The sequence below is a fragment of the Oncorhynchus mykiss genome, chromosome 21 (genome assembly GCF_013265735.2).
Source record: "Oncorhynchus mykiss isolate Arlee chromosome 21, USDA_OmykA_1.1, whole genome shotgun sequence".
In the NCBI taxonomy this organism is placed as follows: Eukaryota; Metazoa; Chordata; class Actinopteri; order Salmoniformes; family Salmonidae; genus Oncorhynchus; species Oncorhynchus mykiss.
In genome coordinates this window covers 59,784,357-59,808,118 of record NC_048585.1, presented here as the reverse complement: position 1 = coordinate 59,808,118, position 23,762 = coordinate 59,784,357, and the positions used below count along the sequence as shown (strand labels likewise).

Here is a 23,762-nt window from a genome sequence, read left to right as displayed (position 1 = left end):
CAATCTCCCTGTTGGTCTAGTGGTTAGGATTCGGTTCTTTTACCACCGCTGCCTGGGTTTGATTCCCGCTCAGGGAATGACTTGCTTTTGGGGCAACACTAGGCATAAGTCAAAAACTTGGCACAACTGCAGAAAAAGTTATACTCTTCTGAGTCAGCGACCTAAGGACTGTTGCAATCTCGAGAACTCTCTGCTGCTCTACCAACATTCCTATCAAAGGTCAACAAGTGAAGATTTCTTCTCTCAGGGAAAGATATTTTTTTGTCAAGCACATGTCATGGTACACTGCTGTCAAAAAGTTGCCGTAAGCCACAAGAAAAAGTACAATCCTTCGAGCCGGATTTGAACCAGCGACCTAAGGATTACAGCAATTTCACCTACAGTCCTCCGCTCTACCAACTGAGCTATCGAAGGATAAAAAATGTAGTCAAACGCCATCACCTAGATGGTCAGAGGTTTGGCAGAAGCATATGTTCCCTTTAAGAAATTAATCTGCTGAGTTTGGTGGTTTCTTGGAGCTGCTAAGGATTGCCCCCAGGTCTTCGTACGTTCAACTAATGCTCTATTCCTCTGAGCTACATCCCCTTAGATTGCAAGTAGTTGCATTTGGGAATAGATAAAAAGTGAGCCGAGGAATAAAATCGCTGTTTAGCCCCCTAGCTTGCAAAATGTATTTTTCAATCTCCCTGTTGGTCTAGTGGTTAGGATTCGGTTCTTTTACCACCGCGGCCTGGGTTTGATTCCCGCTCAGGGAATGACTTGCTTTTGGGGCAACACTAGGCATAAGTCAAAAACTTGGCACAACTGCAGAAAAAGTTATACTCTTCTGAGTCAGCGACCTAAGGACTGTTGCAATCTCGAGAACTCTCTGCTGCTCTACCAACATTCCTATCAAAGGTCAACAAGTGAAGATTTCTTCTCTCAGGGAAAGATATTTTTTTGTCAAGCACATGTCATGGTACACTGCTGTCAAAAAGTTGCCGTAAGCCACAAGAAAAAGTACAATCCTTCGAGCCGGATTTGAACCAGCAACCTAAGGATTACAGCAATTTCACCTACAGTCCTCCGCTCTACCAACTGAGCTATCGAAAGATAAAAAATGTAGTCAAACGCCATCACCTAGATGGTCAGAGGTTTGGCAGAAGCATATGTTCCCTTTAAGAAATTAATCTGCTGAGTTTGGTGGTTTCTTGGAGCTGCTAAGGATTGCCCCCAGGTCTTCGTACGTTCAACTACTGCTCTATTCCTCTGAGCTACATCCCCTTAGATTGCAAGTAGTTGCATTTGGGAATAGATAAAAAGTGAGCCGAGGAATAAAATCGCTGTTTAGCCCCCTAGCTTGCAAAATGTATTTTTCAATCTCCCTGTTGGTCTAGTGGTTAGGATTCGGTTCTTTTACCACCGCTGCCTGGGTTTGATTCCCGCTCAGGGAATGACTTGCTTTTGGGGCAACACTAGGCATAAGTCAAAAACTTGGCACAACTGCAGAAAAAGTTATACTCTTCTGAGTCAGCGACCTAAGGACTGTTGCAATCTCGAGAACTCTCTGCTGCTCTACCAACATTCCTATCAAAGGTCAACAAGTGAAGATTTCTTCTCTCAGGGAAAGATATTTTTTTGTCAAGCACATGTCATGGTACACTGCTGTCAAAAAGTTGCCGTAAGCCACAAGAAAAAGTACAATCCTTCGAGCCGGATTTGAACCAGCGACCTAAGGATTACAGCAATTTCACCTACAGTCCTCCGCTCTACCAACTGAGCTATCGAAGGATAAAAAATGTAGTCAAACGCCATCACCTAGATGGTCAGAGGTTTGGCAGAAGCATATGTTCCCTTTAAGAAATTAATCTGCTGAGTTTGGTGGTTTCTTGGAGCTGCTAAGGATTGCCCCCAGGTCTTCGTACGTTCAACTAATGCTCTATTCCTCTGAGCTACATCCCCTTAGATTGCAAGTAGTTGCATTTGGGAATAGATAAGAAGTGAGCCGAGGAATAAAATCGCTGTTTAGCCCCCTAGCTTGCAAAATGTATTTTTCAATCTCCCTGTTGGTCTAGTGGTTAGGATTCGGTTCTTTTACCACCGCGGCCTGGGTTTGATTCCCGCTCAGGGAATGACTTGCTTTTGGGGCAACACTAGGCATAAGTCAAAAACTTGGCACAACTGCAGAAAAAGTTATACTCTTCTGAGTCAGCGACCTAAGGACTGTTGCAATCTCGAGAACTCTCTGCTGCTCTACCAACATTCCTATCAAAGGTCAACAAGTGAAGATTTCTTCTCTCAGGGAAAGATATTTTTTTGTCAAGCACATGTCATGGTTCACTGCTGTCAAAAAGTTGCCGTAAGCCACAAGAAAAAGTACAATCCTTCGAGCCGGATTTAAACCAGCGACCTAAGGATTACAGCAATTTCACCTACAGTCCTCCGCTCTACCAACTGAGCTATCTAAGGATAAAAAATGTAGTCAAACGCCATCACCTAGATGGTCAGAGGTTTGGCAGAAGCATATGTTCCCTTTAAGAAATTAATCTGCTGAGTTTGGTGGTTTCTTGGAGCTGCTAAGGATTGCCCCCAGGTCTTCGTACGTTCAACTAATGCTCTATTCCTCTGAGCTACATCCCCTTATTTTGCAAGTAGTTGCATTTGGGAATAGACAAAAAGTGAGCCGAGGAATAAAATCGCTGTTTAGCCCCCTAGCTTGCGAAATGTATTTTTCTCTCTCCCTGTTGGTCTAGTGGTAAGGATTCGGTTCTTTTACCACCGAGGCCTGGGTTTGATTCCCGCTCAGGGAATGACTTGCTTTTGGGTAAACACTAGGCATAAGTCAAAAACTTGGAACAACTGCAGAATAAGTTATACTCTTCTGAGTCAGCGACATACGGACTGTTGCAATCTCGAGAACTCTCTGCTGCTCTACCAACATTCCTATCAAAGGTCAACAAGTGAAGATTTCTTCTCTCAGGGAAATATATTTTTTTGTCAAGCACATGTCATGGTACACTGCTGTCAAAAAGTTGGCGTAAGCCACAAGAAAAAGTACAATCTTTCGAGCCAGATTTGAACCAGCGACCTAAGGATTACAGCAATTTCACCTACAGTCCTCCGCTCTACCAACTGAGCTATCGAAGGATAAAAAATGTAGTCAAACGCCATCACCTAGATGGTCAGAGGTTTGGCAGAAGCATATGTTCCCTTTAAGAAATTAATCTGCTGAGTTTGGTGGTTTCTTGGAGCTGCTAAGGATTGCCCCCAGGTCTTCGTACGTTCAACTAATGCTCTATTCCTCTGAGCTACATCCCCTTAGATTGCAAGTAGTTGCATTTGGGAATAGATAAAAAGTGAGCCGAGGAATAAAATCGCTGTTTAGCGCCCTAGCTTGCAAAATGTATTTTTCAATCTCCCTGTTGGTCTAGTGGTTAGGATTCGGTTCTTTTACCACCGCTGCCTGGGTTTGATTCCCGCTCAGGGAATGACTTGCTTTTGGGGCAACACTAGGCATAAGTCAAAAACTTGGCACAACTGCAGAAAAAGTTATACTCTTCTGAGTCAGCGACCTAAGGACTGTTGCAATCTCGAGAACTCTCTGCTGCTCTACCAGCATTCCTATCAAAGGTCAACAAGTGAAGATTTCTTCTCTCAGGGAAAGATATTTTTTGTCAAGCACATGTCATGGTACACTGCTGTCAAAAAGTTGCCGTAAGCCACAAGAAAAAGTACAATCCTTCGAGCCGGATTTGAACCAGCGACCTAAGGATTACAGCAATTTCACCTACAGTCCTCCGCTCTACCAACTGAGCTATCGAAGGATAAAAAATGTAGTCAAACGCCATCACCTAGATGGTCAGAGGTTTGGCAGCAGCATATGTTCCCTTTAAGAAATGAATCTGCTGAGTTTGGTGGTTTCTTGGAGCTGCTAAGGATTGCCCCCAGGTCTTCGTACGTTCAACTAATGCTCTATTCCTCTGAGCTACATCCCCTTAGATTGCAAGTAGTTGCATTTGGGAATAGATAAAAAGTGAGCCGAGGAATAAAATCGCTGTTTAGCCCCCTAGCTTGCAAAATGTATTTTTCAATCTCCCTGTTGGTCTAGTGGTTAGGATTCGGTTCTTTTACCACCGCTGCCTGGGTTTGATTCCCGCTCAGGGAATGACTTGCTTTTGGGGCAACACTAGGCATAATTCAAAAACTTGGCACAACTGCAGAAAAAGTTATACTCTTCTGAATCAGCGACCTAAGGACTGTTGCAATCTCGAGAACTCTCTGCTGCTCTACCAACATTCCTATCAAAGGTCAACAAGTGAAGATTTCTTCTCTCAGGGAAATATATTTTTTTGTCAAGCACATGTCATGGTACACTGCTGTCAAAAAGTTGGCGTAAGCCACAAGAAAAAGTACAATCCTTCGAGCTAGATTTGAACCAGCAACCTAAGGATTACAGCAATTTCACCTACAGTCCTCCCCTCTACCAACTGAGCTATCGAAGGGTAAAGAATATAGTCAAACGCCATCACCTAGATGGTCAGAGGTTTGTCAGAAGCATATGTTCCCTTTAAGAAATTAATCTGCTGAGTTTGGTGGTTTCTTGGAGCTGCTGAGGATTGCCCCCAGGTCTTCGTACGTTCAACTAATGCTCTATTCCTCTGAGCTACATCCCCTTAGATTGCAAGTAGTTGCATTTGGGAATAGACAAAAAGTGAGCCGAGGAATAAAATCGCTGTTTAGCCCCCTAGCTTGCAAAATGTATTTTTCAATCTCCCTGTTGGTCTAGTGGTTAGGATTCGGTTCTTTTACCACCGCTGCCTGGGTTTGATTCCCGCTCAGGGAATGACTTGCTTTTGGGGCAACACTAGGCATAAGTCAAAAACTTGGCACAACTGCAGAAAAAGTTATACTCTTCTGAGTCAGCGACCTAAGGACTGTTGCAATCTCGAGAACTCTCTGCTGCTCTACCAACATTCCTATCAAAGGTCAACAAGTGAAGATTTCTTCTCTCAGGGAAAGATATTTTTTTGTCAAGCACATGTCATGGTACACTGCTGTCAAAAAGTTGCCGTAAGCCACAAGAAAAAGTACAATCCTTCGAGCCGGATTTGAACCAGCGACCTAAGGATTACAGCAATTTCACCTACAGTCCTCCGCTCTACCAACTGAGCTATCGAAGGATAAAAAATGTAGTCAAACGCCATCACCTAGATGGTCAGAGGTTTGGCAGAAGCATATGTTCCCTTTAAGAAATTAATCTGCTGAGTTTGGTGGTTTCTTGGAGCTGCTAAGGATTGCCCCCAGGTCTTCGTACGTTCAACTAATGCTCTATTCCTCTGAGCTACATCCCCTTAGATTGCAAGTAGTTGCATTTGGGAATAGATAAGAAGTGAGCCGAGGAATAAAATCGCTGTTTAGCCCCCTAGCTTGCAAAATGTATTTTTCAATCTCCCTGTTGGTCTAGTGGTTAGGATTCGGTTCTTTTACCACCGCGGCCTGGGTTTGATTCCCGCTCAGGGAATGACTTGCTTTTGGGGCAACACTAGGCATAAGTCAAAAACTTGGCACAACTGCAGAAAAAGTTATACTCTTCTGAGTCAGCGACCTAAGGACTGTTGCAATCTCGAGAACTCTCTGCTGCTCTACCAACATTCCTATCAAAGGTCAACAAGTGAAGATTTCTTCTCTCAGGGAAAGATATTTTTTTGTCAAGCACATGTCATGGTTCACTGCTGTCAAAAAGTTGCCGTAAGCCACAAGAAAAAGTACAATCCTTCGAGCCGGATTTAAACCAGCGACCTAAGGATTACAGCAATTTCACCTACAGTCCTCCGCTCTACCAACTGAGCTATCTAAGGATAAAAAATGTAGTCAAACGCCATCACCTAGATGGTCAGAGGTTTGGCAGAAGCATATGTTCCCTTTAAGAAATTAATCTGCTGAGTTTGGTGGTTTCTTGGAGCTGCTAAGGATTGCCCCCAGGTCTTCGTACGTTCAACTAATGCTCTATTCCTCTGAGCTACATCCCCTTAGATTGCAAGTAGTTGCATTTGGGAATAGACAAAAAGTGAGCCGAGGAATAAAATCGCTGTTTAGCCCCCTAGCTTGCGAAATGTATTTTTCTCTCTCCCTGTTGGTCTAGTGGTAAGGATTCGGTTCTTTTACCACCGAGGCCTGGGTTTGATTCCCGCTCAGGGAATGACTTGCTTTTGGGTAAACACTAGGCATAAGTCAAAAACTTGGAACAACTGCAGAATAAGTTATACTCTTCTGAGTCAGCGACATACGGACTGTTGCAATCTCGAGAACTCTCTGCTGCTCTACCAACATTCCTATCAAAGGTCAACAAGTGAAGATTTCTTCTCTCAGGGAAATATATTTTTTTGTCAAGCACATGTCATGGTACACTGCTGTCAAAAAGTTGGCGTAAGCCACAAGAAAAAGTACAATCTTTCGAGCCAGATTTGAACCAGCGACCTAAGGATTACAGCAATTTCACCTACAGTCCTCCGCTCTACCAACTGAGCTATCGAAGGATAAAAAATGTAGTCAAACGCCATCACCTAGATGGTCAGAGGTTTGGCAGAAGCATATGTTCCCTTTAAGAAATTAATCTGCTGAGTTTGGTGGTTTCTTGGAGCTGCTAAGGATTGCCCCCAGGTCTTCGTACGTTCAACTAATGCTCTATTCCTCTGAGCTACATCCCCTTAGATTGCAAGTAGTTGCATTTGGGAATAGATAAAAAGTGAGCCGAGGAATAAAATCGCTGTTTAGCGCCCTAGCTTGCAAAATGTATTTTTCAATCTCCCTGTTGGTCTAGTGGTTAGGATTCGGTTCTTTTACCACCGCTGCCTGGGTTTGATTCCCGCTCAGGGAATGACTTGCTTTTGGGGCAACACTAGGCATAAGTCAAAAACTTGGCACAACTGCAGAAAAAGTTATACTCTTCTGAGTCAGCGACCTAAGGACTGTTGCAATCTCGAGAACTCTCTGCTGCTCTACCAGCATTCCTATCAAAGGTCAACAAGTGAAGATTTCTTCTCTCAGGGAAAGATATTTTTTGTCAAGCACATGTCATGGTACACTGCTGTCAAAAAGTTGCCGTAAGCCACAAGAAAAAGTACAATCCTTCGAGCCGGATTTGAACCAGCGACCTAAGGATTACAGCAATTTCACCTACAGTCCTCCGCTCTACCAACTGAGCTATCGAAGGATAAAAAATGTAGTCAAACGCCATCACCTAGATGGTCAGAGGTTTGGCAGCAGCATATGTTCCCTTTAAGAAATGAATCTGCTGAGTTTGGTGGTTTCTTGGAGCTGCTAAGGATTGCCCCCAGGTCTTCGTACGTTCAACTAATGCTCTATTCCTCTGAGCTACATCCCCTTAGATTGCAAGTAGTTGCATTTGGGAATAGATAAAAAGTGAGCCGAGGAATAAAATCGCTGTTTAGCCCCCTAGCTTGCAAAATGTATTTTTCAATCTCCCTGTTGGTCTAGTGGTTAGGATTCGGTTCTTTTACCACCGCTGCCTGGGTTTGATTCCCGCTCAGGGAATGACTTGCTTTTGGGGCAACACTAGGCATAATTCAAAAACTTGGCACAACTGCAGAAAAAGTTATACTCTTCTGAATCAGCGACCTAAGGACTGTTGCAATCTCGAGAACTCTCTGCTGCTCTACCAACATTCCTATCAAAGGTCAACAAGTGAAGATTTCTTCTCTCAGGGAAATATATTTTTTTGTCAAGCACATGTCATGGTACACTGCTGTCAAAAAGTTGGCGTAAGCCACAAGAAAAAGTACAATCCTTCGAGCTAGATTTGAACCAGCAACCTAAGGATTACAGCAATTTCACCTACAGTCCTCCCCTCTACCAACTGAGCTATCGAAGGGTAAAGAATATAGTCAAACGCCATCACCTAGATGGTCAGAGGTTTGTCAGAAGCATATGTTCCCTTTAAGAAATTAATCTGCTGAGTTTGGTGGTTTCTTGGAGCTGCTGAGGATTGCCCCCAGGTCTTCGTACGTTCAACTAATGCTCTATTCCTCTGAGCTACATCCCCTTAGATTGCAAGTAGTTGCATTTGGGAATAGACAAAAAGTGAGCCGAGGAATAAAATCGCTGTTTAGCCCCCTAGCTTGCGAAATGTATTTTTCTCTCTCCCTGTTGGTCTAGTGGTTAGGATTCGGTTCTTTTACCACCGCGGCCTGGGTTTGATTCCCGCTCAGGGAATGACTTGCTTTTGGGTAAACACTAGGCATAAGTCAAAAACTTGGAACAACTGCAGAATAAGTTATACTCTTCTGAGTCAGCGACATACGGACTGTTGCAATCTCGAGAACTCTCTGCTGCTCTACCAACATTCCTATCAAAGGTCAACAAGTGAAGATTTCTTCTCTCAGGGAAATATATTTTTTTGTCAAGAACATGTCATGGTACACTGCTGTACACTGCTGTCAAAAAGTTGCCGTAAGCCACAAGAAAAAGTACAATCCTTCGATCCGGATTTGAACCAGCGACCTAAGGATTACAGCAATTTCACCTACAGTCCTCCGCTCTACCAACTGAGCTATCGAAGGATAAAAAATGTAGTCAAACGCCATCACCTAGATGGTCAGAGGTTTGGCAGAAGCATATGTTCCCTTTAAGAAATTAATCTGCTGAGTTTGGTGGTTTCTTGGAGCTGCTAAGGATTGCCCCCAGGTCTTCGTACGTTCAACTAATGCTCTATTCCTCTGAGCTACATCCCCTTAGATTGCAAGTAGTTGCATTTGGGAATAGATAAAAAGTGAGCCGAGGAATAAAATCGCTGTTTAGCCCCCTAGCTTGCAAAATGTATTTTTCAATCTCCCTGTTGGTCTAGTGGTTAGGATTCGGTTCTTTTACCACCGCTGCCTGGGTTTGATTCCCGCTCAGGGAATGACTTGCTTTTGGGGCAACACTAGGCATAAGTCAAAAACTTGGCACAACTGCAGAAAAAGTTATACTCTTCTGAGTCAGCGACCTAAGGACTGTTGCAATCTCGAGAACTCTCTGCTGCTCTACCAACATTCCTATCAAAGGTCAACAAGTGAAGATTTCTTCTCTCAGGGAAAGATATTTTTTTGTCAAGCACATGTCATGGTACACTGCTGTCAAAAAGTTGCCGTAAGCCACAAGAAAAAGTACAATCCTTCGAGCCGGATTTGAACCAGCGACCTAAGGATTACAGCAATTTCACCTACAGTCCTCCGCTCTACCAACTGAGCTATCGAAGGATAAAAAATGTAGTCAAACGCCATCACCTAGATGGTCAGAGGTTTGGCAGAAGCATATGTTCCCTTTAAGAAATTAATCTGCTGAGTTTGGTGGTTTCTTGGAGCTGCTAAGGATTGCCCCCAGGTCTTCGTACGTTCAACTAATGCTCTATTCCTCTGAGCTACATCCCCTTAGATTGCAAGTAGTTGCATTTGGGAATAGATAAAAAGTGAGCCGAGGAATAAAATCGCTGTTTAGCCCCCTAGCTTGCAAAATGTATTTTTCAATCTCCCTGTTGGTCTAGTGGTTAGGATTCGGTTCTTTTACCACCGCGGCCTGGGTTTGATTCCCGCTCAGGGAATGACTTGCTTTTGGGGCAACACTAGGCATAAGTCAAAAACTTGGCACAACTGCAGAAAAAGTTATACTCTTCTGAGTCAGCGACCTAAGGACTGTTGCAATCTCGAGAACTCTCTGCTGCTCTACCAACATTCCTATCAAAGGTCAACAAGTGAAGATTTCTTCTCTCAGGGAAAGATATTTTTTTGTCAAGCACATGTCATGGTTCACTGCTGTCAAAAAGTTGCCGTAAGCCACAAGAAAAAGTACAATCCTTCGAGCCGGATTTAAACCAGCGACCTAAGGATTACAGCAATTTCACCTACAGTCCTCCGCTCTACCAACTGAGCTATCTAAGGATAAAAAATGTAGTCAAACGCCATCACCTAGATGGTCAGAGGTTTGTCAGAAGCATATGTTCCCTTTAAGAAATTAATCTGCTGAGTTTGGTGGTTTCTTGGAGCTGCTAAGGATTGCCCCCAGGTCTTCGTACGTTCAACTAATGCTCTATTCCTCTGAGCTACATCCCCTTATTTTGCAAGTAGTTGCATTTGGGAATAGACAAAAAGTGAGCCGAGGAATAAAATCGCTGTTTAGCCCCCTAGCTTGCGAAATGTATTTTTCTCTCTCCCTGTTGGTCTAGTGGTAAGGATTCGGTTCTTTTACCACCGAGGCCTGGGTTTGATTCCCGCTCAGGGAATGACTTGCTTTTGGGTAAACACTAGGCATAAGTCAAAAACTTGGAACAACTGCAGAATAAGTTATACTCTTCTGAGTCAGCGACATACGGACTGTTGCAATCTCGAGAACTCTCTGCTGCTCTACCAACATTCCTATCAAAGGTCAACAAGTGAAGATTTCTTCTCTCAGGGAAATATATTTTTTTGTCAAGCACATGTCATGGTACACTGCTGTCAAAAAGTTGGCGTAAGCCACAAGAAAATGTACAATCTTTCGAGCCAGATTTGAACCAGCGACCTAAGGATTACAGCAATTTCACCTACAGTCCTCCGCTCTACCAACTGAGCTATTGAAGGTTAAAATATGTAGTCAAACGCCATCACCTAGATGGTCAGAGGTTTGGCAGCAGCATATGTTCCCTTTAAGAAATGAATCTGCTGAGTTTGGTGGTTTCTTGGAGCTGCTAAGGATTGCCCCCAGGTCTTCGTACGTTCAACTAATGCTCTATTCCTCTGAGCTACATCCCCTTAGATTGCAAGTAGTTGCATTTGGGAATAGATAAAAAGTGAGCCGAGGAATAAAATCGCTGTTTAGCCCCCTAGCTTGCAAAATGTATTTTTCAATCTCCCTGTTGGTCTAGTGGTTAGGATTCGGTTCTTTTACCACCGCTGCCTGGGTTTGATTCCCGCTCAGGGAATGACTTGCTTTTGGGGCAACACTAGGCATAATTCAAAAACTTGGCACAACTGCAGAAAAAGTTATACTCTTCTGAATCAGCGACCTAAGGACTGTTGCAATCTCGAGAACTCTCTGCTGCTCTACCAACATTCCTATCAAAGGTCAACAAGTGAAGATTTCTTCTCTCAGGGAAATATATTTTTTTGTCAAGCACATGTCATGGTACACTGCTGTCAAAAAGTTGGCGTAAGCCACAAGAAAAAGTACAATCCTTCGAGCTAGATTTGAACCAGCAACCTAAGGATTACACCAATTTCACCTACAGTCCTCCCCTCTACCAACTGAGCTATCGAAGGGTAAAGAATATAGTCAAACGCCATCACCTAGATGGTCAGAGGTTTGTCAGAAGCATATGTTCCCTTTAAGAAATTAATCTGCTGAGTTTGGTGGTTTCTTGGAGCTGCTGAGGATTGCCCCCAGGTCTTCGTACGTTCAACTAATGCTCTATTCCTCTGAGCTACATCCCCTTAGATTGCAAGTAGTTGCATTTGGGAATAGACAAAAAGTGAGCCGAGGAATAAAATCGCTGTTTAGCCCCCTAGCTTGCGAAATGTGTTTTTCTCTCTCCCTGTTGGTCTAGTGGTTAGGATTCGGTTCTTTTACCACCGCGGCCTGGGTTTGATTCCCGCTCAGGGAATGACTTGCTTTTGGGTAAACACTAGGCATAAGTCAAAAACTTGGAACAACTGCAGAATAAGTTATACTCTTCTGAGTCAGCGACATACGGACTGTTGCAATCTCGAGAACTCTCTGCTGCTCTACCAACATTCCTATCAAAGGTCAACAAGTGAAGATTTCTTCTCTCAGGGAAATATATTTTTTTGTCAAGCACATGTCATGGTACACTGCTGTCAAAAAGTTGGCGTAAGCCACAAGAAAAAGTACAATCTTTCGAGCCAGATTTGAACCAGCGACCTAAGGATTACAGCAATTTCACCTACAGTCCTCCGCTCTACCAACTGAGCTATTGAAGGTTAAAATATGTAGTCAAACGCCATCACCTAGATGGTCAGAGGTTTGGCAGCAGCATATGTTCCCTTTAAGAAATTAATCTGCTGAGTTTGGTGGTTTCTTGGAGCTGCTAAGGATTGCCCCCAGGTCTTCGTACGTTCAACTAATGCTCTATTCCTCTGAGCTACATCCCCTTAGATTGCAAGTAGTTGCATTTGGGAATAGACAAAAAGTGAGCCGAGGAATAAAATCGCTGTTTAGCCCCCTAGCTTGCGAAATGTATTTTTCTCTCTCCCTGTTGGTCTAGTGGTAAGGATTCGGTTCTTTTACCACCGCGGCCTGGGTTTGATTCCCGCTCAGGGAATGACTTGCTTTTGGGTAAACACTAGGCATAAGTCAAAAACTTGGAACAACTGCAGAATAAGTTATACTCTTCTGAGTCAGCGACATACGGACTGTTGCAATCTCGAGAACTCTCTGTTGCTCTACCAACATTCCTATCAAAGGTCAACAAGTGAAGATTTCTTCTCTCAGGGAAATATATTTTTTTGTCAAGCACATGTCATGGTACACTGCTGTCAAAAAGTTGGCGTAAGCCACAAGAAAAAGTACAATCCTTCGAGCCAGATTTGAACCAGCAACCTAAGGATTACAGCAATTTCACCTACAGTCCTCCGCTCTACCAACTGAGCTATCGAAGGTTAAAATATGTAGTCAAACGCCATCACCTAGATGGTCAGAGGTTTGGCAGCAGCATATGTTCCCTTTAAGAAATTAATCTGCTGAGTTTGGTGGTTTCTTGGAGCTGCTAAGGATTGCCCCCAGGTCTTCGTACGTTCAACTAATGCTCTATTCCTCTGAGCTACATCCCCTTAGATTGCAAGTAGTTGCATTTGGGAATAGATAAAAAGTGAGCCGAGGAATAAAATCGCTGTTTAGCCCCCTAGCTTGCAAAATGTATTTTTCAATCTCCCTGTTGGTCTAGTGGTTAGGATTCGGTTCTTTTACCACCGCTGCCTGGGTTTGATTCCCGCTCAGGGAATGACTTACTTTTGGGGCAACACTAGGCATAAGTCAAAAACTTGGCACAACTGCAGAAAAAGTTATACTCTTCTGAGTCAGCGACCTAAGGACTGTTGCAATCTCGAGAACTCTCTGCTGCTCTACCAACATTCCTATCAAAGGTCAACAAGTGAAGATTTCTTCTCTCAGGGAAAGATATTTTTTTGTCAAGCACTTGTCATGGTTCACTGCTGTCAAAAAGTTGCCGTAAGCCACAAGAAAAAGTACAATCCTTCGAGCCGGATTTAAACCAGCGACCTAAGGATTACAGCAATTTCACCTACAGTCCTCCGCTCTACCAACTGAGCTATCTAAGGATAAAAAATGTAGTCAAACGCCATCACCTAGATGGTCAGAGGTTTGTCAGAAGCATATGTTCCCTTTAAGAAATTAATCTGCTGAGTTTGGTGGTTTCTTGGAGCTGCTAAGGATTGCCCCCAGGTCTTCGTACGTTCAACTAATGCTCTATTCCTCTGAGCTACATCCCCTTAGATTGCAAGTAGTTGCATTTGGGAATAGACAAAAAGTGAGCCGAGGAATAAAATCGCTGTTTAGCCCCCTAGCCTGCAAAATGTATTTTCCTCTCTCCCTGTTGGTCTAGTGGTTAGGATTCGGTTCTTTTACCACCGCGGCCTGGGTTTGATTCCCGCTCAGGGAATGACTTGCTTTTGGGTAAACACTAGGCATAATTCAAAAACTTGGAACAACTGCAGAATAAGTTATACTCTTCTGAGTCAGCGACATACGGACTGTTGCAATCTCGAGAACTCTCTGCTGCTCTACCAACATTCCTATCAAAGGTCAACAAGTGAAGATTTCTTCTCTCAGGGAAATATATTTTTTTGTCAAGCACATGTCATGGTACACTGCTGTCAAAAAGTTGGCGTAAGCCACAAGAAAAAGTACAATCTTTCGAGCCAGATTTGAACCAGCGACCTAAGGATTACAGCAATTTCACCTACAGTCCTCCGCTCTACCAACTGAGCTATTGAAGGTTAAAATATGTAGTCAAACGCCATCACCTAGATGGTCAGAGGTTTGGCAGCAGCATATGTTCCCTTTAAGAAATGAATCTGCTGAGTTTGGTGGTTTCTTGGAGCTGCTAAGGATTGCCCCCAGGTCTTCGTACGTTCAACTAATGCTCTATTCCTCTGAGCTACATCCCCTTAGATTGCAAGTAGTTGCATTTGGGAATAGATAAAAAGTGAGCCGAGGAATAAAATCGCTGTTTAGCCCCCTAGCTTGCAAAATGTATTTTTCAATCTCCCTGTTGGTCTAGTGGTTAGGATTCGGTTCTTTTACCACCGCTGCCTGGGTTTGATTCCCGCTCAGGGAATGACTTGCTTTTGGGGCAACACTAGGCATAATTCAAAAACTTGGCACAACTGCAGAAAAAGTTATACTCTTCTGAATCAGCGACCTAAGGACTGTTGCAATCTCGAGAACTCTCTGCTGCTCTACCAACATTCCTATCAAAGGTCAACAAGTGAAGATTTCTTCTCTCAGGGAAAGATATTTTTTTGTCAAGCACATGTCATGGTTCACTGCTGTCAAAAAGTTGCCGTAAGCCACAAGAAAAAGTACAATCCTTCGAGCCGGATTTGAACCAGCGACCTAAGGATTACAGCAATTTCACCTACAGTCCTCCGCTCTACCAACTGAGCTATCGAAGGATAAAAAATGTAGTCAAACGCCATCACCTAGATGGTCAGAGGTTTGGCAGCAGCATATGTTCCCTTTAAGAAATTAATCTGCTGAGTTTGGTGGTTTCTTGGAGCTGCTAAGGATTGCCCCCAGGTCTTCGTACGTTCAACTAATGCTCTATTCCTCTGAGCTACATCCCCTTAGATTGCAAGTAGTTGCATTTGGGAATAGACAAAAAGTGAGCCGAGGAATAAAATCGCTGTTTAGCCCCCTAGCTTGCGAAAATGTATTTTTCTCTCTCCCTGTTGGTCTAGTGGTAAGGATTCAGGTTCTATTACCACCGCGGCCTGGGTTTGATTCCCGCTCAGGGAATGACTTGCTTTTGGGTAAACACTAGGCATAATGTCAAAAACTTGGAACAACTGCAGAATAAGTTATACTCTTCTGAGTCAGCGACATACGGACTGTTGCAATCTCGAGAACTCTTTGTTGCTCTACCAACATTCCTATCAAAGGTCAACAAGTGAAGATTTCTTCTCTCAGGGAAATATATTTTTTTGTCAAGCACATGTCATGGTACACTGCTGTCAATAAGTTGGCGTAAGCCACAAGAAAAAGTACAATCCTTCGAGCCAGATTTGAACCAGCGACCTAAGGATTACAGCAATTTCACCTACAGTCCTCCGCTCTACCAACTGAGCTATCGAAGGTTAAAAATATGTAGTCAAACGCCATCACCTAGATGGTCAGAGGTTTGGCAGCAGCATATGTTCCCTTTAAGAAATTAATCTGCTGAGTTTGGTGGTTTCTTGGAGCTGCTAAGGATTGCCCCCAGGTCTTCGTACGTTCAACTAATGCTCTATTCCTCTGAGCTACATCCCCTTAGATTGCAAGTAGTTGCATTTGGGAAATAGATAAAAAGTGAGCCGAGGAATAAAATCGCTGTTTAGCCCCGTAGCTTGCAAAATGTATTTTTCATCTCTCCCTGTTGGTCTAGTGGTTAGGATTCGGTTCTTTTACCACCGCTGCCTGGGTTTGATTCCCGCTCAGGGAATGACTTACTTTTGGGGCAACACTAGGCATAAGTCAAAAACTTGGCACAACTGCAGAAAAAGTTATACTCTTCTGAGTCAGCGACCTAAGGACTGTTGCAATCTCGAGAACTCTCTACTGCTCTACCAACATTCCTATCAAAGGTCAACAAGTGAAGATTTCTTCTCTCAGGGAAAGATATCTTTTTGTCAAGCACATGTCATGGTTCACTGCTGTCAAAAAGTTGCCGTAAGCCACAAGAAAAAGTACAATCCTTCGAGCCGGATTTGAACCAGCGAACCTAAGGATTACAGCAATTTCACCTACAGTCCTCCAGCTCTACCAACTGAGCTATCGAAGGATCAAAAAATGTAGTCAAACGCCATCACCTAGATGGTCAGAGGTTTGTCAGAAGCATATGTTCCCTTTAAGAAATTAATCTGCTGAGTTTGGTGGTTTCTTGGAGCTGCTGAGGATTGCCCCCAGGTCTTCGTACGTTCAACTAATGCTCTAGTCCTCTGAGCTACATCCCCTTAGATTGCAAGTAGTTGCATTTGGGAATAGATAAAAAGTGAGCCGAGGAATAAAATAGCTGTTTAGCCCCCTAGCTTGCAAAAAGTATTTTTCTCTCTCCCTGTTGGTCTAGTGGTTAGGATTCGGTTCTTTTACCACCAAGGCCTGGGTTTGATTCCCGCTCAGGGAATGACTTGCTTTTGGGGAAACACTAGGCATAAGTCAAAAACTTGGCACAACTGCAGAAAAAGTTATACTCTTCTGAGTCAGCGACCTAAGGACTGTTGCAATCTCGAGAACTCTCTGCTGCTCTACCAACATTCCTATCAAAGGTCAACAAGTGAAGATTTCTTCTCTCAGGGAAAGATATTTTTTGTCAAGCACATGTCATGGTTCACTGCTGTCAAAAAGTTGCCATAAGCCACAAGTACAATCCTTCGAGCCGGATTTGAACCAGCGACCTAAGGATTACAGCAACTTCACCTACAGTCCTCCGCTCTACCAACTGAGCTATCGAAGGATAAAAAATGTAGTCAAACGCCATCACCTAGATGGTCAGAGGTTTGGCAGAAGCATATGTTCCCTTTAAGAAATTAATCTGCTGAGTTTGGTGGTTTCTTGGAGCTGCTAAGGATTGCCCCCAGGTCTTCGTACGTTCAACTAATGCTCTAGTCCTCTGAGCTACATCCCCTTAGATTGCAAGTAGTTGCATTTGGGAATAGACTAAAAAGTGAGCCGAGGAATAAAATCGCTGTTTAGCCCCCTAGCTTGCGAAATGTATTTTTCTCATCTCCCTGTTGGTCTAGTGGTAAGGATTCGGTTCTTTTACCACCGCGGCCTGGGTTTGATTCCCGCTCAGGGAAATGACTTGCTTTTGGGGAAACACTAGGCATAAGTCAAAAACTTGGCACAACTGCAGAAAAAGTTATACTCTTCTGAATCAGCGACCTAAGGACTGTTGCAATCTCGAGAACTCTCTGCTGCTCTACCAACATTCCTATCAAAGGTCAACAAGTGAAGATTTCTTCTCTCAGGGAAAGATATTTTTTTGTCAAGCACATGTCATGGTACACTGCTGTCAAAAAGTTGGCGTAAGCCACAAGAAAAAGTACAATCCTTCGAGCCGGATTTGAACCAGCGACCTAAGGATTACAGCAATTTCACCTACAGTCCTCCGCTCTACCAACTGAGCTATCGAAGGATAAAAAATGTAGTCAAACGCCATCACCTAGATGGTCAGAGGTTTGGCAGAAGCATATGTTCCCTTTAAGAAATTAATCTGCTGAGTTTGGTGGTTTCTTGGTGCTGCTAAGGATTGCCCCCAGGTCTTTGATTTGGCAGAAGCATATGTTCCCTTTAAGAAATTAATCTGCTGAGTTTGGTGGTTTCTTGGAGCTGCTGAGGATTGCCCCCAGGTCTTCGTACGTTCAACTAATGCTCTATTCCTCTGAGCTACATCCCCTTAGATTGCAAGTAGTTGCATTTGGGAATAGACAAAAAGTGAGCCGAGGAATAAAATCGCTGTTTAGCCCCCTAGCTTGCGAAATGTATTTTTCTCTCTCCCTGTTGGTCTAGTGGTAAGGATTCGGTTCTTTTACCACCGCGGCCTGGGTTTGATTCCCGCTCAGGGAATGACTTGCTTTTGGGGAAACACTAGGCATAAGTCAAAAACTTGGCACAACTGCAGAAAAAGTTATACTCTTCTGAATCAGCGACCTAAGGACTGTTGCAATCTCGAGAACTCTCTGCTGCTCTACCAACATTCCTATCAAAGGTCAACAAGTGAAGATTTCTTCTCTCAGGGAAAGATATTTTTTTGTCAAGCACATGTCATGGTACACTGCTGTCAAAAAGTTGGCGTAAGCCACAAGAAAAAGTACAATCCTTCGAGCCGGATTTGAACCAGCGACCTAAGGATTACAGCAATTTCACCTACAGTCCTCCGCTCTACCAACTGAGCTATCGAAGGATAAAAAATGTAGTCAAACGCCATCACCTAGATGGTCAGAGGTTTGGCAGAAGCATATGTTCCCTTTAAGAAATTAATCTGCTGAGTTTGGTGGTTTCTTGGTGCTGCTAAGGATTGCCCCCAGGTCTTTGATTTGGCAGAAGCATATGTTCCCTTTAAGAAATTAATCTGCTGAGTTTGGTGGTTTCTTGGAGCTGCTGAGGATTGCCCCCAGGTCTTCGTACGTTCAACTAATGCTCTATTCCTCTGAGCTACATCCCCTTAGATTGCAAGTAGTTGCATTTGGGAATAGACAAAAAGTGAGCCGAGGAATAAAATCGCTGTTTAGCCCCCTAGCTTGCGAAATGTATTTTTCTCTCTCCCTGTTGGTCTAGTGGTAAGGATTCGGTTCTTTTACCACCGCGGCCTGGGTTTGATTCCCGCTCAGGGAATGACTTGCTTTTGGGGAAACACTAGGCATAAGTCAAAAACTTGGCACAACTGCAGAAAAAGTTATACTCTTCTGAATCAGCGACCTAAGGACTGTTGCAATCTCGAGAACTCTCTGCTGCTCTACCAACATTCCTATCAAAGGTCAACAAGTGAAGATTTCTTCTCTCAGGGAAATATTTTTTTTGTCAAGCACATGTCATGGTAACACTGCTGTCAAAAAGTTGCCGTAAGCCACAAGAAAAAGTACAATCCTTCGAGCCGGATTTGAACCAGCGACCTAAGGATTACAGCAATTACACCTACAGTCCTCCGCTCTACCAACTGAGCTATCGAAGGATAAAAAATGTAGTCAAACGCCATCACCTAGATGGTCAGAGGTTTGGCAGAAGCATATGTTCCCTTTAAGAAATTAATCTGCTGAGTTTGGTGGTTTCTTGGAGCTGCTAAGGATTGCCCCCAGGTCTTCGTACATTCAACTAATGCTCTAGTCCTCTGAGCTACATCCCCTTAGATTGCAAGTAGTTGCATTTGGGAATAGACAAAAAGTGAGCCGAGGAATAAAATCGCTGTTTAGCCCCCTAGCTTGCGAAAAGTATTTTTCTCTCTCCCTGTTGGTCTAGTGGTTAGGATTCATTTATTTTACCACCGCGGCCTGGGTTTGATTCCCGCTCAGGGAATGACTTGCTTTTGGGTAAACACTAGGCATAAGTCAAAAACTTGGCACAACTGCAGAAAAAGTTATACTCTTCTGAGTCAGCGACATACGGACTGTTGCATTCTCGAGAACTCTCTGCTGCTCTACCAACATTCCTATCAAAGGTCAACAAGTGAAGATTTCTTCTCTCAGGGAAATATATTTTTTGTCAAGCACATGTCATGGTACACTGCTGTCAAAAAGTTGGCGTAAGCCACAAGAAAAAGTACAATCCTTCGAGCTAGATTTGAACCAGCAACCTAAGGATTACAGCAATTTCACCTACAGTCCTCCCCTCTACCAACTGAGCTATCGAAGGGTAAAGAATATAGTCAAACGCCATCACCTAGATGGTCAGAGGTTTGGCAGCAGCATATGTTCCCTTTAAGAAATTAATCTGCTGAGTTTGGTGGTTTCTTGGAGCTGCTAAGGATTGCCCCCAGGTCTTCGTACGTTCAACTAATGCTCTATTCCTCTGAGCTACATCCCCTTAGATTGCAAGTAGTTGCATTTGGGAATAGATAAAAAGTGAGCCGAGGAATAAAATCGCTGTTTAGCCCCCTAGCTTGCAAAATGTATTTTTCAATCTCCCTGTTGGTCTAGTGGTTAGGATTCGGTTCTTTTACCACCGCTGCCTGGGTTTGATTCCCGCTCAGGGAATGACTTGCTTTTGGGGCAACACTAGGCATAAGTCAAAAACTTGGCACAACTGCAGAAAAAGTTATACTCTTCTGAATCAGCGACCTAAGGACTGTTGCAATCTCGAGAACTCTCTGCTGCTCTACCAACATTCCTATCAAAGGTCAACAAGTGAAGATTTCTTCTCTCAGGGAAAGATATTTTTTTGTCAAGCACATGTCATGGTTCACTGCTGTCAAAAAGTTGCCGTAAGCCACAAGAAAAAGTACAATCCTTCGAGCCGGATTTGAACCAGCGACCTAAGGATTACAGCAATTTCACCTACAGTCCTCCGCTCTACCAACTGAGCTATCGAAGGATAAAAAATGTAGTCAAACGCCATCACCTAGATGGTCAGAGGTTTGGCAGAAGCATATGTTCCCTTTAAGAAATTAATCTGCTGAGTTTGGTGGTTTCTTGGAGCTGCTAAGGATTGCCCCCAGGTCTTCGTACGTTCAACTAATGCTCTATTCCTCTGAGCTACATCCCCTTAGATTGCAAGTAGTTGCATTTGGGAATAGATAAAAAGTGAGCCGAGGAATAAAATCGCTGTTTAGCCCCCTAGCTTGCAAAATGTATTTTTCAATCTCCCTGTTGGTCTAGTGGTTAGGATTCGGTTCTTTTACCACCGCTGCCTGGGTTTGATTCCCGCTCAGGGAATGACTTGCTTTTGGGGCAACACTAGGCATAAGTCAAAAACTTGGCACAACTGCAGAAAGAGTTATACTCTTCTGAGTCAGCGACCTAAGGACTGTTGCAATCTCGAGAACTCTCTGCTGCTCTACCAACATTCCTATCAAAGGTCAACAAGTGAAGATTTCTTCTCTCAGGGAAAGATATTTTTTTGTCAAGCACATGTCATGGTACACTGCTGTCAAAAAGTTGCCGTAAGCCACAAGAAAAAGTACAATCCTTCGAGCCGGATTTGAACCAGCGACCTAAGGATTACAGCAATTTCACCTACAGTCCTCCGCTCTACCAACTGAGCTATCGAAGGATAAAAAATGTAGTCAAACGCCATCACCTAGATGGTCAGAGGTTTGGCAGAAGCATATGTTCCCTTTAAGAAATTAATCTGCTGAGTTTGGTGGTTTCTTGGAGCTGCTAAGGATTGCCCCCAGGTCTTCGTACGTTCAACTAATGCTCTATTCCTCTGAGCTACATCCCCTTAGATTGCAAGTAGTTGCATTTGGGAATAGATAAAAAGTGAGCCGAGGAATAAAATCGCTGTTTAGCCCCCTAGCTTGCAAAATGTATTTTTCAATCTCCCTGTTGGTCTAGTGGTTAGGATTCGGTTCTTTTACCACCGCTGCCTGGGTTTGATTCCCGCTCAGGGAATGACTTGCTTTTGGGGCAACACTAGGCATAAGTCAAAAACTTGGCACAACTGCAGAAAAAGTTATACTCTTCTGAGTCAGCGACCTAAGGACTGTTGCAATCTCGAGAACTCTCTGCTGCTCTACCAACATTCCTATCAAAGGTCAACAAGTGAAGATTTCTTCTCTCAGGGAAAGATATTTTTTTGTCAAGCACATGTCATGGTACACTGCTGTCAAAAAGTTGCCGTAAGCCACAAGAAAAAGTACAATCCTTCGAGCCGGATTTGAACCAGCGACCTAAGGATTACAGCAACTTCACCTACAGTCCTCCGCTCTACCAACTGAGCTATCGAAGGATAAAAAATGTAGTCAAACGCCATCACCTAGATGGTCAGAGGTTTGGCAGAAGCATATGTTCCCTTTAAGAAATTAATCTGCTGAGTTTGGTGGTTTCTTGGAGCTGCTAAGGATTGCCCCCAGGTCTTCGTACGTTCAACTAATGCTCTATTCCTCTGAGCTACATCCCCTTAGATTGCAAGTAGTTGCATTTGGGAATAGATAAAAAGTGAGCCGAGGAATAAAATCGCTGTTTAGCCCCCTAGCTTGCAAAATGTATTTTTCAATCTCCCTGTTGGTCTAGTGGTTAGGATTCGGTTCTTTTACCACCGCGGCCTGGGTTTGATTCCCGCTCAGGGAATGACTTGCTTTTGGGGCAACACTAGGCATAAGTCAAAAACTTGGCACAACTGCAGAAAAAGTTATACTCTTCTGAGTCAGCGACCTAAGGACTGTTGCAATCTCGAGAACTCTCTGCTGCTCTACCAACATTCCTATCAAAGGTCAACAAGTGAAGATTTCTTCTCTCAGGGAAAGATATTTTTTTGTCAAGCACATGTCATGGTTCACTGCTGTCAAAAAGTTGCCGTAAGCCACAAGAAAAAGTACAATCCTTCGAGCCGGATTTAAACCAGCGACCTAAGGATTACAGCAATTTCACCTACAGTCCTCCGCTCTACCAACTGAGCTATCTAAGGATAAAAAATGTAGTCAAACGCCATCACCTAGATGGTCAGAGGTTTGTCAGAAGCATATGTTCCCTTTAAGAAATTAATCTGCTGAGTTTGGTGGTTTCTTGGAGCTGCTAAGGATTGCCCCCAGGTCTTCGTACGTTCAACTAATGCTCTATTCCTCTGAGCTACATCCCCTTAGATTGCAAGTAGTTGCATTTGGGAATAGATAAAAAGTGAGCCGAGGAATAAAATCGCTGTTTAGCCCCCTAGCTTGCAAAATGTATTTTTCAATCTCCCTGTTGGTCTAGTGGTTAGGATTCGGTTATTTTACCACCGCGGCCTGGGTTTGATTCCCGCTCAGGGAATGACTTGCTTTTGGGGCAACACTAGGCATAAGTCAAAAACTTGGCACAACTGCAGAAAAAGTTATACTCTTCTGAGTCAGCGACCTAAGGACTGTTGCAATCTCGAGAACTCTCTGCTGCTCTACCAACATTCCTATCAAAGGTCAACAAGTGAAGATTTCTTCTCTCAGGGAAATATATTTTTTTGTCAAGCACATGTCATGGTACACTGCTGTCAAAAAGTTGGCGTAAGCCACAAGAAAAAGTACAATCCTTCGAGCTAGATTTGAACCAGCAACCTAAGGATTACAGCAATTTCACCTACAGTCCTCCCCTCTACCAACTGAGCTATCGAAGGGTAAAGAATATAGTCAAACGCCATCACCTAGATGGTCAGAGGTTTGGCAGCAGCATATGTTCCCTTTAAGAAATTAATCTGCTGAGTTTGGTGGTTTCTTGGAGCTGCTAAGGATTGCCCCCAGGTCTTCGTACGTTCAACTAATGCTCTATTCCTCTGAGCTACATCCCCTTAGATTGCAAGTAGTTGCATTTGGGAATAGATAAAAAGTGAGCCGAGGAATAAAATCGCTGTTTAGCCCCCTAGCTTGCAAAATGTATTTTTCAATCTCCCTGTTGGTCTAGTGGTTAGGATTCGGTTCTTTTACCACCGCTGCCTGGGTTTGATTCCCGCTCAGGGAATGACTTGCTTTTGGGGCAACACTAGGCATAAGTCAAAAACTTGGCACAACTGCAGAAAAAGTTATACTCTTCTGAATCAGCGACCTAAGGACTGTTGCAATCTCGAGAACTCTCTGCTGCTCTACCAACATTCCTATCAAAGGTCAACAAGTGAAGATTTCTTCTCTCAGGGAAAGATATTTTTTTGTCAAGCACATGTCATGGTTCACTGCTGTCAAAAAGTTGCCGTAAGCCACAAGAAAAAGTACAATCCTTCGAGCCGGATTTGAACCAGCGACCTAAGGATTACAGCAATTTCACCTACAGTCCTCCGCTCTACCAACTGAGCTATCGAAGGATAAAAAATGTAGTCAAACGCCATCACCTAGATGGTCAGAGGTTTGGCAGAAGCATATGTTCCCTTTAAGAAATTAATCTGCTGAGTTTGGTGGTTTCTTGGAG

The 23,762-nt window shown here is 43.5% G+C and overlaps 35 non-coding genes across 35 annotated transcripts; all 35 read right to left on the bottom strand.

The window, feature by feature from the left end:
- Positions 1 to 327: 327 nt before the first annotated feature.
- Positions 328 to 414, bottom strand: trnay-gua. The gene is given in 2 exon segments: positions 328 to 363; positions 378 to 414. It is a non-coding gene; the product is annotated as a tRNA-Tyr (tRNA).
- A 591-nt stretch (positions 415 to 1,005) lies between these two features.
- trnay-gua lies at positions 1,006 to 1,092 on the bottom strand. The gene is given in 2 exon segments: positions 1,006 to 1,041; positions 1,056 to 1,092. It is a non-coding gene; the product is annotated as a tRNA-Tyr (tRNA).
- A 591-nt stretch (positions 1,093 to 1,683) lies between these two features.
- On the bottom strand, positions 1,684 to 1,770 carry trnay-gua. Its single transcript is given in 2 exon segments — positions 1,684 to 1,719; positions 1,734 to 1,770. It is a non-coding gene; the product is annotated as a tRNA-Tyr (tRNA).
- A 591-nt stretch (positions 1,771 to 2,361) lies between these two features.
- Positions 2,362 to 2,448, bottom strand: trnay-gua. The gene is given in 2 exon segments: positions 2,362 to 2,397; positions 2,412 to 2,448. It is a non-coding gene; the product is annotated as a tRNA-Tyr (tRNA).
- A 591-nt stretch (positions 2,449 to 3,039) lies between these two features.
- Positions 3,040 to 3,126, bottom strand: trnay-gua. Its single transcript is given in 2 exon segments — positions 3,040 to 3,075; positions 3,090 to 3,126. It is a non-coding gene; the product is annotated as a tRNA-Tyr (tRNA).
- A 590-nt stretch (positions 3,127 to 3,716) lies between these two features.
- Positions 3,717 to 3,803, bottom strand: trnay-gua. Its single transcript is given in 2 exon segments — positions 3,717 to 3,752; positions 3,767 to 3,803. It is a non-coding gene; the product is annotated as a tRNA-Tyr (tRNA).
- Positions 3,804 to 4,394: 591 nt separating this feature from the next.
- trnay-gua lies at positions 4,395 to 4,481 on the bottom strand. Its single transcript is given in 2 exon segments — positions 4,395 to 4,430; positions 4,445 to 4,481. It is a non-coding gene; the product is annotated as a tRNA-Tyr (tRNA).
- A 591-nt stretch (positions 4,482 to 5,072) lies between these two features.
- trnay-gua lies at positions 5,073 to 5,159 on the bottom strand. Its single transcript is given in 2 exon segments — positions 5,073 to 5,108; positions 5,123 to 5,159. It is a non-coding gene; the product is annotated as a tRNA-Tyr (tRNA).
- Positions 5,160 to 5,750: 591 nt separating this feature from the next.
- Positions 5,751 to 5,837, bottom strand: trnay-gua. The gene is given in 2 exon segments: positions 5,751 to 5,786; positions 5,801 to 5,837. It is a non-coding gene; the product is annotated as a tRNA-Tyr (tRNA).
- A 591-nt stretch (positions 5,838 to 6,428) lies between these two features.
- trnay-gua lies at positions 6,429 to 6,515 on the bottom strand. Its single transcript is given in 2 exon segments — positions 6,429 to 6,464; positions 6,479 to 6,515. It is a non-coding gene; the product is annotated as a tRNA-Tyr (tRNA).
- A 590-nt stretch (positions 6,516 to 7,105) lies between these two features.
- Positions 7,106 to 7,192, bottom strand: trnay-gua. Its single transcript is given in 2 exon segments — positions 7,106 to 7,141; positions 7,156 to 7,192. It is a non-coding gene; the product is annotated as a tRNA-Tyr (tRNA).
- Positions 7,193 to 7,783: 591 nt separating this feature from the next.
- Positions 7,784 to 7,870, bottom strand: trnay-gua. The gene is given in 2 exon segments: positions 7,784 to 7,819; positions 7,834 to 7,870. It is a non-coding gene; the product is annotated as a tRNA-Tyr (tRNA).
- A 601-nt stretch (positions 7,871 to 8,471) lies between these two features.
- On the bottom strand, positions 8,472 to 8,558 carry trnay-gua. The gene is given in 2 exon segments: positions 8,472 to 8,507; positions 8,522 to 8,558. It is a non-coding gene; the product is annotated as a tRNA-Tyr (tRNA).
- Positions 8,559 to 9,149: 591 nt separating this feature from the next.
- trnay-gua lies at positions 9,150 to 9,236 on the bottom strand. Its single transcript is given in 2 exon segments — positions 9,150 to 9,185; positions 9,200 to 9,236. It is a non-coding gene; the product is annotated as a tRNA-Tyr (tRNA).
- Positions 9,237 to 9,827: 591 nt separating this feature from the next.
- trnay-gua lies at positions 9,828 to 9,914 on the bottom strand. The gene is given in 2 exon segments: positions 9,828 to 9,863; positions 9,878 to 9,914. It is a non-coding gene; the product is annotated as a tRNA-Tyr (tRNA).
- A 591-nt stretch (positions 9,915 to 10,505) lies between these two features.
- Positions 10,506 to 10,592, bottom strand: trnay-gua. Its single transcript is given in 2 exon segments — positions 10,506 to 10,541; positions 10,556 to 10,592. It is a non-coding gene; the product is annotated as a tRNA-Tyr (tRNA).
- Positions 10,593 to 11,183: 591 nt separating this feature from the next.
- On the bottom strand, positions 11,184 to 11,270 carry trnay-gua. Its single transcript is given in 2 exon segments — positions 11,184 to 11,219; positions 11,234 to 11,270. It is a non-coding gene; the product is annotated as a tRNA-Tyr (tRNA).
- A 591-nt stretch (positions 11,271 to 11,861) lies between these two features.
- On the bottom strand, positions 11,862 to 11,948 carry trnay-gua. Its single transcript is given in 2 exon segments — positions 11,862 to 11,897; positions 11,912 to 11,948. It is a non-coding gene; the product is annotated as a tRNA-Tyr (tRNA).
- A 591-nt stretch (positions 11,949 to 12,539) lies between these two features.
- On the bottom strand, positions 12,540 to 12,626 carry trnay-gua. Its single transcript is given in 2 exon segments — positions 12,540 to 12,575; positions 12,590 to 12,626. It is a non-coding gene; the product is annotated as a tRNA-Tyr (tRNA).
- A 591-nt stretch (positions 12,627 to 13,217) lies between these two features.
- On the bottom strand, positions 13,218 to 13,304 carry trnay-gua. Its single transcript is given in 2 exon segments — positions 13,218 to 13,253; positions 13,268 to 13,304. It is a non-coding gene; the product is annotated as a tRNA-Tyr (tRNA).
- A 591-nt stretch (positions 13,305 to 13,895) lies between these two features.
- On the bottom strand, positions 13,896 to 13,982 carry trnay-gua. Its single transcript is given in 2 exon segments — positions 13,896 to 13,931; positions 13,946 to 13,982. It is a non-coding gene; the product is annotated as a tRNA-Tyr (tRNA).
- Positions 13,983 to 14,573: 591 nt separating this feature from the next.
- Positions 14,574 to 14,660, bottom strand: trnay-gua. The gene is given in 2 exon segments: positions 14,574 to 14,609; positions 14,624 to 14,660. It is a non-coding gene; the product is annotated as a tRNA-Tyr (tRNA).
- Positions 14,661 to 15,254: 594 nt separating this feature from the next.
- trnay-gua lies at positions 15,255 to 15,341 on the bottom strand. Its single transcript is given in 2 exon segments — positions 15,255 to 15,290; positions 15,305 to 15,341. It is a non-coding gene; the product is annotated as a tRNA-Tyr (tRNA).
- A 594-nt stretch (positions 15,342 to 15,935) lies between these two features.
- Positions 15,936 to 16,024, bottom strand: trnay-gua. Its single transcript is given in 2 exon segments — positions 15,936 to 15,972; positions 15,987 to 16,024. It is a non-coding gene; the product is annotated as a tRNA-Tyr (tRNA).
- Positions 16,025 to 16,609: 585 nt separating this feature from the next.
- trnay-gua lies at positions 16,610 to 16,696 on the bottom strand. Its single transcript is given in 2 exon segments — positions 16,610 to 16,645; positions 16,660 to 16,696. It is a non-coding gene; the product is annotated as a tRNA-Tyr (tRNA).
- Positions 16,697 to 17,290: 594 nt separating this feature from the next.
- On the bottom strand, positions 17,291 to 17,377 carry trnay-gua. Its single transcript is given in 2 exon segments — positions 17,291 to 17,326; positions 17,341 to 17,377. It is a non-coding gene; the product is annotated as a tRNA-Tyr (tRNA).
- Positions 17,378 to 18,058: 681 nt separating this feature from the next.
- Positions 18,059 to 18,145, bottom strand: trnay-gua. The gene is given in 2 exon segments: positions 18,059 to 18,094; positions 18,109 to 18,145. It is a non-coding gene; the product is annotated as a tRNA-Tyr (tRNA).
- A 681-nt stretch (positions 18,146 to 18,826) lies between these two features.
- Positions 18,827 to 18,913, bottom strand: trnay-gua. Its single transcript is given in 2 exon segments — positions 18,827 to 18,862; positions 18,877 to 18,913. It is a non-coding gene; the product is annotated as a tRNA-Tyr (tRNA).
- Positions 18,914 to 19,503: 590 nt separating this feature from the next.
- trnay-gua lies at positions 19,504 to 19,590 on the bottom strand. The gene is given in 2 exon segments: positions 19,504 to 19,539; positions 19,554 to 19,590. It is a non-coding gene; the product is annotated as a tRNA-Tyr (tRNA).
- A 591-nt stretch (positions 19,591 to 20,181) lies between these two features.
- trnay-gua lies at positions 20,182 to 20,268 on the bottom strand. Its single transcript is given in 2 exon segments — positions 20,182 to 20,217; positions 20,232 to 20,268. It is a non-coding gene; the product is annotated as a tRNA-Tyr (tRNA).
- A 591-nt stretch (positions 20,269 to 20,859) lies between these two features.
- Positions 20,860 to 20,946, bottom strand: trnay-gua. The gene is given in 2 exon segments: positions 20,860 to 20,895; positions 20,910 to 20,946. It is a non-coding gene; the product is annotated as a tRNA-Tyr (tRNA).
- Positions 20,947 to 21,537: 591 nt separating this feature from the next.
- On the bottom strand, positions 21,538 to 21,624 carry trnay-gua. The gene is given in 2 exon segments: positions 21,538 to 21,573; positions 21,588 to 21,624. It is a non-coding gene; the product is annotated as a tRNA-Tyr (tRNA).
- A 591-nt stretch (positions 21,625 to 22,215) lies between these two features.
- trnay-gua lies at positions 22,216 to 22,302 on the bottom strand. The gene is given in 2 exon segments: positions 22,216 to 22,251; positions 22,266 to 22,302. It is a non-coding gene; the product is annotated as a tRNA-Tyr (tRNA).
- A 591-nt stretch (positions 22,303 to 22,893) lies between these two features.
- Positions 22,894 to 22,980, bottom strand: trnay-gua. Its single transcript is given in 2 exon segments — positions 22,894 to 22,929; positions 22,944 to 22,980. It is a non-coding gene; the product is annotated as a tRNA-Tyr (tRNA).
- A 591-nt stretch (positions 22,981 to 23,571) lies between these two features.
- Positions 23,572 to 23,658, bottom strand: trnay-gua. Its single transcript is given in 2 exon segments — positions 23,572 to 23,607; positions 23,622 to 23,658. It is a non-coding gene; the product is annotated as a tRNA-Tyr (tRNA).
- Positions 23,659 to 23,762: the final 104 nt, after the last annotated feature.